Source organism: Haplochromis burtoni, unplaced genomic scaffold, assembly GCF_018398535.1.
Source record: "Haplochromis burtoni strain Fernald_Lab_line unplaced genomic scaffold, NCSU_Asbu1 Contig_1632, whole genome shotgun sequence".
In the NCBI taxonomy this organism is placed as follows: domain Eukaryota; kingdom Metazoa; phylum Chordata; class Actinopteri; order Cichliformes; family Cichlidae; genus Haplochromis; species Haplochromis burtoni.
Window position 1 is genome coordinate 16,230 of NW_024583993.1, and position 10,002 is coordinate 26,231.

Sequence of the window (10,002 nt, forward strand, 5' to 3'; positions counted from 1 at the left end):
TTTGTCGTCTTCAGCACTGATAACTGGCTTCTGTCTTGTGTCAGTGACGTAAAAGACGGATTTAATGCGACATGACCATTCAAACAGCAGTCGCTTTCTAAAACATCAGATATGTATCGGATTCAGTACCACATATGAAAGTGACCCAGGTCGGATTTGAAAATATCTAATTTATGCTGTTCAAACTGTCATACCATGATGGGATATGGGGAGCATAGGGTCAAAAAGTCCGATTTGATGCGCTTTTGCCTGCAGGGTGCACATAGCCTTAGTCCATATCCATGTCGATTCCCTGCTCTGCTGATATTCTTGTATGCGATTGCTCCCTCTCTCCACCTCCCTGTCAGTGTCACAAAACGGCCGGAGGCCAAGTGCCAAAACTGAACCCACGTGCAGAACCAAAGCGGAGGCTGAGGAAATGTTTCAACAGTGTTCTATTAACCAGCACAAGGATAGTGTTTACAATGGCACTCGACTAAAGGCTTGATAAACAGGGCGTGAGGTCTTGGCTCGGAGAGAGGAGTAAAAGCAGAGTGACGGGTCCAAGAAAGCAACGGGAGCTGGACTGGTGATTAGGTACCCGCTGGAAGAGAGGAGAGCAGTGTTAAAATGGTAGCCAGTGAGGAGTTCTGGAGAGAGTGGAGGCTATGAATTTCTTTGTCTTACTGTGCAGGTGGGAGATGAAGTGTTGAAGGAGAGGTGTTGTGGTCCAGGTGGGATTAGTGGTGTGTGTCGGCTGTCCTGAGTGTTAAAGGTTTCGTGGTAGTTTGAGGGCAGGCAGGTGAGGCAAGGACATAATTCCAAAAAGCAGGCAGGTGAACCACATTTCCAGGATGAGTTGTTCAGCACTGTGGAATAACCAGGAGCAACTAGAAAACAAGGTAAGTAAAGTACTTGAAAATTACTGGTATGATGCGTGAGGCCTGGTTACCAACATAGAGTTGTTGGTGAACTAGCGAGGAAACAGCGTCAGGAAGGAGCTTAAATCTCCAGCCTAATTGACTCAATCAGCTCCAGGTGAGGGAGGCTGTAGGCCCTGCCCATGGCCGGATACCACGGAAGCTCAGACATCCAGATCATGACAGTCAGACTCTCTCTACTAAATATTGGACGTCAGATAGATGTGCAGATCATGTTTATATTGGGGCTGTCGGTCCATGACCAATTCTCTGGACATCTGTAGACATTTGAACTTGGTCCACAATTTTGACGTCCAACCATGACCCAACCTGGACGTCGATGTTCAAAATGTGAACGTCATTTGAACTGGATAATTTCTTTCGGATATCATGTGGATGTTTATGATAAATGCTTTTTATTTACATGATTAATAAATGTGACTTTTTTTTATTTATAAATATAAACATTGTTGTTATCAACATGATACATATGAATATAGGTTATTTGTAAATAAACAGGATTTATTATGTGTTAGCCTATTGATTTATTCAATAAATTTTTTTTGTTTTGTTTGTTAGTTTACATTTTCCTGATTTTCTTTAATCGATTTAATAATAATTCTTTGTAACCAGGTTAAAAATGTGCTGATATAATAAAACACTGAAATCCATGTTAAAATATAAAATAATAATGGTTCAAGTCTTTAGAAAAATTCTGATATTCCTTCTAAAAGGAGTACAATGTGTTTTATATGTTTGAAAGAGCATTTGCATTATATATGGTCCTGTCCTGGTTCTGGGCCTTTTGATCCAGCATTTTAAGTTTTATGCCTTTTTGTATTATGTTCCCCAGGTTTCCTTACTTAGTTCTTATCTGTTTAGGTTCCTTCCATGTCTGTGCCTTCCCCACTATGGTGATTATAGTGTCGTGTCTTCAGTGTTTGAGTCTGTCATATCCCCTGTGTTTAAGTCTCCCTCATCCTTTATGTGTCTCAGTGATGGCTTTGTCTCTCTTCGTGTCTCTCTTACTCCGTTTGTGTTTTGTCTCCTCTTCTTGTTTACAGGTTACCTTTTGTGCGTCATTCCATCTGTCATGTGTGTTAATTTCGCCTTGCAATCATCTACATGCTCAGTCGTGTCTATGCCTATCTGAGCCAGCCGGCGAGCACTGTGATTGTGACTTTCTGATGACTCCTCGGTGGTTGGATGCGTCAGTGAGAGTGATGAGTACCAGGCTGTGGTTCATTCCTTTGTCACGTAGTGCAAACAGAATCATCTGCAGCTGAAAGTGACCTGACTTGATTGTGGACTTTTAAGGACTATGAAACCATGGACCACTATTTCAATCCAGTGGGACGATGTGGACATTGTGGAGGACTACAAACACAGTGAAGTACACATGGATAACAAACAGGAATGGGTTAAAAACACAACTCCACTCTACAGGAAGGGCCAGAGTTGTCTCTAATTTTTGAGGTGGCTGAGGTCTTTCAACATCTGTCATACAATCCTCAGGATATTTTTACAAATCTTTTGTGGCCAGTGCCATCCTCTATGCTATAGCACGCAAGGGCAGCAGGCTGAGACATGGAAAGTAGGATGAATGCGAAGAACTGTAGGCAATTTAAGTTTAATGGCTAGTGGGTTGATAATAGTTTCAATTTCAAAAGGGCCTATGTAACGGGGTGCGAACTTGCATGGCAGTGCTTTGACTTCGTTAATACCTGGGAGCAGACCTCGAAGCACGGAGCAAAGGCTCCCAGGTACACACCTGTATACGCTGAGTGCATTTCACATGGTGTTGCGCAGATGGAAGAGCTAAATCCAACTCGTTCTCTGGGAACAGTGGTGATTGGTATCCAAAGGTTATTTCAAATGAGAAATGGGAGGTGTGAGGAACAAGTGGCTGAGTTATAGGAAGTGACACTTCAGAGAATGGTCTCAAGCTCTTGATTTAACCTATTGGTTTGACCGTTGGTCTAGGGCAGAATTTAAACTAACCTTGGTACCAAATGAGGTCCTTACAGGTCTGGGAAGGGAATTGTGGGCTGTGGTCGGAGACTATTTTATGTGGAATTCCATGGAGCATAAAAACATGATGGATGAAGTCAGCTGTTTCAGTGACAGTACAGACAATTTCTCCAAAGCAACGAAATGTACAGATTTCGAAAATCTGACTGCTTTTCCTGAGGTGGGTAACCCATGACAAAATCTACAGTGATGTGGGACCATGATCTGTGGAGGGTGGCTAGAGGCACGCTGGTGTTCAGGCAAGCACACTTCTGCAAGGGCAGAACTTCCCTCAGACACGGGCTGAGCAAAAGCCTTTTTCAGTTCACAAAAAAATAAAAATAAAAAATAGGCCGGTGGGTGAAAAGAAAAATACACTTCGGCCTATGCTAATACCCTTCACCTCAGTTGCCCTACAAGATAGGATAATTTTTCTGTCTTAGTGGGCAATGAACGTGGTGAGCAGCTGAAAATCAGCAAGCATTACTTCAGGAATCCCCCGCAGCGAATCAACTCCCTGTAGAAGGGCTCAGGTGCTGAAGAAACTGTGTCACAGAATATTGGCTCAACGATTGCAGCTGCAGACAGCTGCTGGACACTGTGGATAACTGAGCGGTTACAGGTGACTAAGCGGTGGAGGACCTGGAAAGTGAGGACGAGAATCAAGGGAGTCAGTATGGTTGAATGTGTTGACTCTTTCTGATAATCAACACTTGTCTTGCATAACTTTCTGGGATTTCTTCCAATGACCTCTTCAGCCATTATCTTCAGTTTATTTTGACAGGTTTTGACTGAGGTGAGTTCATAGGGTCAGGAATAATGGCTGTTATGCCAGCTTTACAGTGAGAAGCAATTAATACTACTTCAGATTTTTATTCCTTTAAAACAATTTGCACTACCAAATGTAAGGTACAAGTTTTCATAATTAGGCTATTCTACAACTTTGGACAGTTTGGACCTTCCAAATGACATATAGATAAAAATAATTACCAGATGCATCTTTGTCTAGTTTCCACAAATCACATGTCACAAACCTGTCAAAATGGAAAACAGCACTGTCAAACTTACACTTTTTTTTTTTTTTAGATCCAAATTATTAAAGCTCAAAACAGCAGCTGGGTATCAACAGGCGTTCACATAAAAGTATGATATAAACATAGATACTGACATAAATATATGGTTCACAAAAACCCCCCAAATTCGAGTTTCTTTTTAAATTGGGGAAATTTTTTTTTTTCCCAAACTTTTTGGGGCTTTTTTTAAAAACAGGTTTTTGTCAATTTTTTTCCCTGTTTTTTAAATTTTTTCCCCTTCCCCCCTTCCTTTAATTTACTGGATTCCACTATCTCTCTCAGCCGCAGCCCCAATCCGTCTGTCGATCTCCGGCTCCCTTCTCCCATCACTCGCGAACAAGACCCCGAGATACTATATATTATTATTATTATTATTATTATTATTTCATAATTCAGAAATGAATATGAGTCATATAAAAACATCACATGATGATATCAGAGTTAACTCCTCATGAAAAGAGCTCACAAAGACAGGCGGTGTGCATTTCTGCCTGGCATACTACCTCACTGAAGACATGTTTTGTGTTAGTACAGTAAAATAAAAACTGGGTTTTAAATCTATATTTTATTTTCTGCATATAGATTTAAGTCATGTTGGCTCAGAACTGTACGCAGAATGTAGGAAAACCGTTGAGGCAATGAAAAATGTGGATATTGGCCACAAGGACTAAGTTGGACTAGTGATTTGTACGCCTCATAAATGATGACTTTCTGCATATGAACAGAATTCTTTGCTGTTCAGCGCATGAGAGAGAATATTTAAAACACCTTAAAGACCTTAAATATCACTCGCATATCTGAGAGACCCATTCAGCTACTCTTTAATCCAAAATGTAATCAGCCTATTACATTGCAGCAGTCAGTGCATTTCGGCATGTAGATGTGATCAAGATGACCTGCTGAAGTTCAAAGTGAGCGCTGATTTAAATCACTTTGATTGCAGTGTGGGTGTTTGTGACAGACTGGCTCCACTGAGTGTTTTAGAAACTGCTGATCTGCTGAAATTTTCCAGCATGAACATCTGTATGATTTGCAGAGAGTAGTCCGAAAAATAAAAAATCTAGTGAGGGCAGTTCTTTGGGTGAAAACTCCTTGTTGATGTCAGAAGAGAATGAACAGACTGCTTCAACCTGACTGTCCAATAAGCACATTTTGCAACTAAGATATGTAAAAGAGCATCTCTGAATACACATAACATGTTGAATCTTGAAGCAGATGGGATACAACAATTGATTAGTATAATTGGTTACAACACCATTACCTTAAAATGACAGTGAGTTCACTGTACTTAGGTCACCAGCTCTCAACCTCATAGAGCACCTTTGGGATGTGGTGGAACACAAGATTTGCATCATGGATGTGAAGATGACAGATATGCAGCAGCTGTGTGAAGCTCTCGGGTTAATATAAACCAAAATATCTGAGGAATATTTCCAGCATTTTGCTGAATCTCCACAAAGAATTAAGTCAGTTCTGAGGACAAAAGGGGCTCCAATCTAGTACTAGGAATGTGTGCCTAATAAAGTGACCAGAGTATTTTATTAGTAAAATATTAAAAGATTAGCTTTCATTGTCATTTTCAGATCATCCTGCTGTTCATTTGTTTGTGTGATTTTGTATGTTTTTTTTTTTCTATATTGTGTGCTAATCACTGGCAGTCACAAAAATTAGCACTTTAACACTCTCTAACACCTTCTTGACAGTTTAGCCTCTGTTAGAATCACTGACAAACTCTTAAACTGGTTTAAATATTTTCTCTCTGGCTCCTGTCGGTTCAACCAAGTCATAAAATGTAAATTCTCAAGAATTCTCATTTCCAATGCGGTGTTCCCAAGAGATTCTTCTTGAGATCTCTGGAATAGGGCTGGGCGATATATCGAGTTTTTTAAAAATATCGATATATTTTCATACGAGATATAAGATGTGACAATATCGTTTATATCGATATAGTCTATGTTACGTTATAATTATACTTGTGGAGCCGCAGGTTTGCCTCTCTTTCGTCCACTTTTGTCTCTACGCAACGTTACTCGGCCTCGCCTCTCCTTCACTGAACACAACTCCGCCTCCCCCATAGCTTCACCTGCAGGCAATGACAAGATGAAAGCGGAAAATCTCCGTTAGCGAGTTACCGTGCGTGGGGCTGGACGGCGTCAACGTGTTAGCGAGCTAACCGCGCTAACGAGCTAACCGCGCTAACGACATGCAGCCAGGAGGGGCTGCACGGCCTAAAATCCTTTCATTTTCTCAAAAATCGACAGTGCGCCTTATGTATGAATTCTGGTTGTGCTTACTGACCGCGAACCGATTTTATGTGGTACACAGCGCTCAGCAATCTGTCAAAAAATGTTTTAATATGACTTTGCTAAGCTACGGAGCTGCACCGCTTGATGGATTGTCGGAGGATTACGGCTACCGAGGAGGAGCCTCGCGGAGTGATACGTACTGTGTGTGTATAAGGACCACAAATGGCACCTGTTCAGAGACGTGGTGCAGCTGTGAAATCTGTCTCTTTGTTATTATGCTCAGCGTCTATTAGTTTACATTTTGACTGCACAATTGTGAGCTTTTTGTTATGCACAAAAACAACATTGTTTTCTTTTATTTATGGACCATGATTATTTAATAAATGCTGATAATTTATTTTTGAGTAATTTCTTCATGTACATCTACGCTGTATGTAAATAAAAGTGCCCGTGTGACATCTGGGACACAGTGTGACTAAGAACTCTCTTTTTGTTCTTAACTTATGGCTTTAAAAAAAAAATCGAGATATATATCTTATATCGCCATCCAGCTAAAAAATATCGAGATATGAATTTTGGGTCATATCGCCCAGCCCTACTCTGGAACTCCTTCCCATCAGACATCCATTACATTGACTCTCTCTTCACTTACAAGCAAGCAGAATATGAAATGTTTGGTTTGTTAAATATGAGAAAAAGGTCAAGTTGCTAAAGCTTAGGGAGACTCGGGGTCAGACTATGTTGACATTTTCTTGTCATAACATTAGTCACTATTTTCTTGTGTTCTTGTGTTGAAGATGAAGTTCTGGATAACCAGCAGGTCTGTGACCAGAAGAGGAGCTCCAGTCTGGACCAGCAGGACCCAGAGTCTCCACAGACTAAAGATGAACAAGAGGAAATCTCCCTCAATCAGGAAAGTGACCAGCTTTCACTGAAGCCAAAAACCAAAGATGTCATCGTCTGGACTGGGCAGGAGCTGGACATCTTGTGGAACCCTGAAGTAAAGTTGCAAAGAATAGGTATGTGTGCTTCCTAAAGTCCTCAATAAATCTACACTGTCTTCTGGGCGTTCGGCACCAGGTTGTTGCGGCTGCACCAGGATACCAGACGTTCAGCCTCCATCCTGTAGACGGACTCATCCCCGTCCAAGATGAGTCCAATAACGGTGGTTTCATCTGCAAACTTAATCAGTTTGACAAACTGGTGGCTGGAGGTGCAGCAGTTAGTGTACAGGGAGAAGCGCAGAGGAGGACCAGGATTTGCCATTATTAAAACTCACCCTGGCACAATGCTGTCCTTGCAGAAGTGGATATAGGAGGTGACAGTGTCGTAAACTCATCCCAGCCTTTAGAAGTAGCCCTCAATGTGTCCCAGTCTGTAGATTCCAAGCCGTGCGTCTCTCCTCCACAGCCTCGTTACTCCAGTTTTTTAGTCCTCACAACAGGTTTGGAGAGCTTCAGCCTCTGTACGCGTGCATCAGAATGATCATGAAAGTCAGAAAGTCCGAGTGCAGCACACGGCACAGGGTGATAGGCTTCGCTAATCGTGCTGTAACTGTGATCCAATGTCCTCTCCTCTCTGGTCGAGTATACTGTTTATATTTGAAAGCTCCTGGCTCACATTGGCTTTTTTAAAGTCCCCAATTTTGAGGAAAAGCAACCTTTTAGCAGAAAGGGGAGGGGCGGCTATCTGCTGCAACCAGTTGGAGGTGAGTGGAGGGGGAGGAAAGCAGAGAGCGCCAGAATTAAATTCTATAAAATGTGATAGTGGTGTAGTATAAACACACAGCGCGAAAAGAGGTGAGTGAAGAAGAAACACTCGGGCACCATGGGAAGCCCTGAGCAGCCTAATCCTATTCATTTATATAAATAAAATTGAATTGAATTGACTGCTCAGGAAATTTATGGTTAATCTAAATAAAAATGTACTGCACTAGGTGTCATGTAAAGGTTTTGACTAATTTTTAAATAAACATTTAAGTGTTTTCTGCCATTTAACCTTTAATACAAGCCTTTCTATATCAAGTATTTTGTTTTCTCCTACATTTTGTTTGTTTTGTTACAAATCACCTTTATTTTCTCATCCTTGGTGATCTGTTTATGTTTTATTTGATCTTTGTTCTTGCCCAGTTTTGATGTTTGATTGTTGCTGTTATACATATATGAATCAAACCACAAACACACAGTGTTGTGTTGTCGGTTATGGCATCTTCTCTGTTGGGAGCACATAGAGGCAGGTTGATAACCATGGAGGAGCTAGAAGAAAGAGGTGGTGGTCTGATATCAGTTTTACGCAGAAGGTTTTCATGCAACATTTTGGGGATGAGTTTTGAACAGGAGCAAAAATCTTGGTGAAACACATGTGAGATGTTCAAGGCAAGAGTTTAAGTCAGTTGAACCAATTTTAGATGTCACTGAAATTACAGACTCAACAGTCACCTAATATCACAGAAAGTACGACACAGTAATATTTATGAGAATCTAATAGTTTTGTTTTTTTTTTACAGCTGACTTTTTTTTTTTAAATCTCCCCTGATAGGTGATACAAAAAATAGATTTCCACTATTAACTGATGCAGAAGCTGAGGAGAAAATAAGAAGTCAGTTTAAGTGAGTGTAAGTTTAAAATGTCCACCACCTTCTCTGATAAAATCTACACCCAACAAAGTTTGGGTGTAGATTTTGTTCTGCTGGTTTTCAAGAATTTGAGGTTTGCTCTGCAGCATGGAAAGGGAAAAAATATTCAAACAGATTCCGGATTGGGTTAAGTATGGTAAATATTTATATTTGACTTTCTGAAATATATGATTCTAAACTTAACTTGATCACAGAAGAAGAGTGTTTTTTCATATAGTTTGTAAATGAGCAGCCAAAATGGTTTTCACTGAGTCAGCAAAATAGTTTCTCCCCACAACATGCCTTTCACTGGTATATCTGAGCGACATGCTTACCATGTGGAGACCTGCTAATGGTTAAGGTTACCTTGTAATTTCTCAAATGTATGTTTTGTTTTTAATCTGTCCCTTAAGATTTTCCACAACATGACTGTAAGGACAAGGAGGGACTCGCATATCAGCACGTCTGCTACCAGACGAACTCCAGTCTGGACCAGGAGGATCCTTCACAGATTAAAGAGGAACACAAGAAACTCGGTACCACTGAAGAGGGAAAACCGCTTGAACAAAAGCAGGAGACTGAAACTTTTCCTGCTAGTGAAGAAAGTGACTACAGGGAACCAGAACCAAGCACTGTCCTGCTCCTTTCTCACAACTCTCCTGTCACAGATCAGTGTGAAAGCAAGGACAATGACTTACACAGAAATAATTTGAATCAAATCATAGCAGACCCGATGGTTAAAAATTCCAAGAAAGTACATTCATGTAGCACCTGTGGAAAGACATTTAATAGGACGGGAAGCTTGAAACGACATATGCAAATTCACACAGGTGAGAAGCCACATTGTTGTAGTTGCTGTGGAAAGACATTTAATAGGACGGGAAGCTTGAAACGACATATGCAAATTCACACAGGTGAGAAGCCACATTCTTGTAGTTACTGTGGAAAAAGATTTAGTTGGAAGTCAGACTTGACAAGACACATGCGACTTCACACAGGTGAAAAACCACATTCTTGTAGTACCTGTGGGAAAAGATTTAATCGGAAGGAAGATTTGAAAATACACATGGAATATCATACAGGTGAAAAACGATATTCCTGTAGCACATGTGGCAAAAGATTTCATCTAGACACAAATTTGAATAGACACATGAAAATTC

The 10,002-nt window shown here is 40.7% G+C and overlaps 1 non-coding gene across 1 annotated transcript; it reads left to right on the forward strand.

Moving 5' to 3' along the window:
* The first annotated feature begins 6,762 nt into the window (after positions 1 to 6,762).
* On the forward strand, positions 6,763 to 9,365 carry LOC102290315. The gene is made up of 2 exons (XR_006053687.1): positions 6,763 to 7,247; positions 9,256 to 9,365. It is a non-coding gene; the product is annotated as an uncharacterized LOC102290315 (transcript).
* The last annotated feature ends 637 nt before the right edge of the window (positions 9,366 to 10,002 follow it).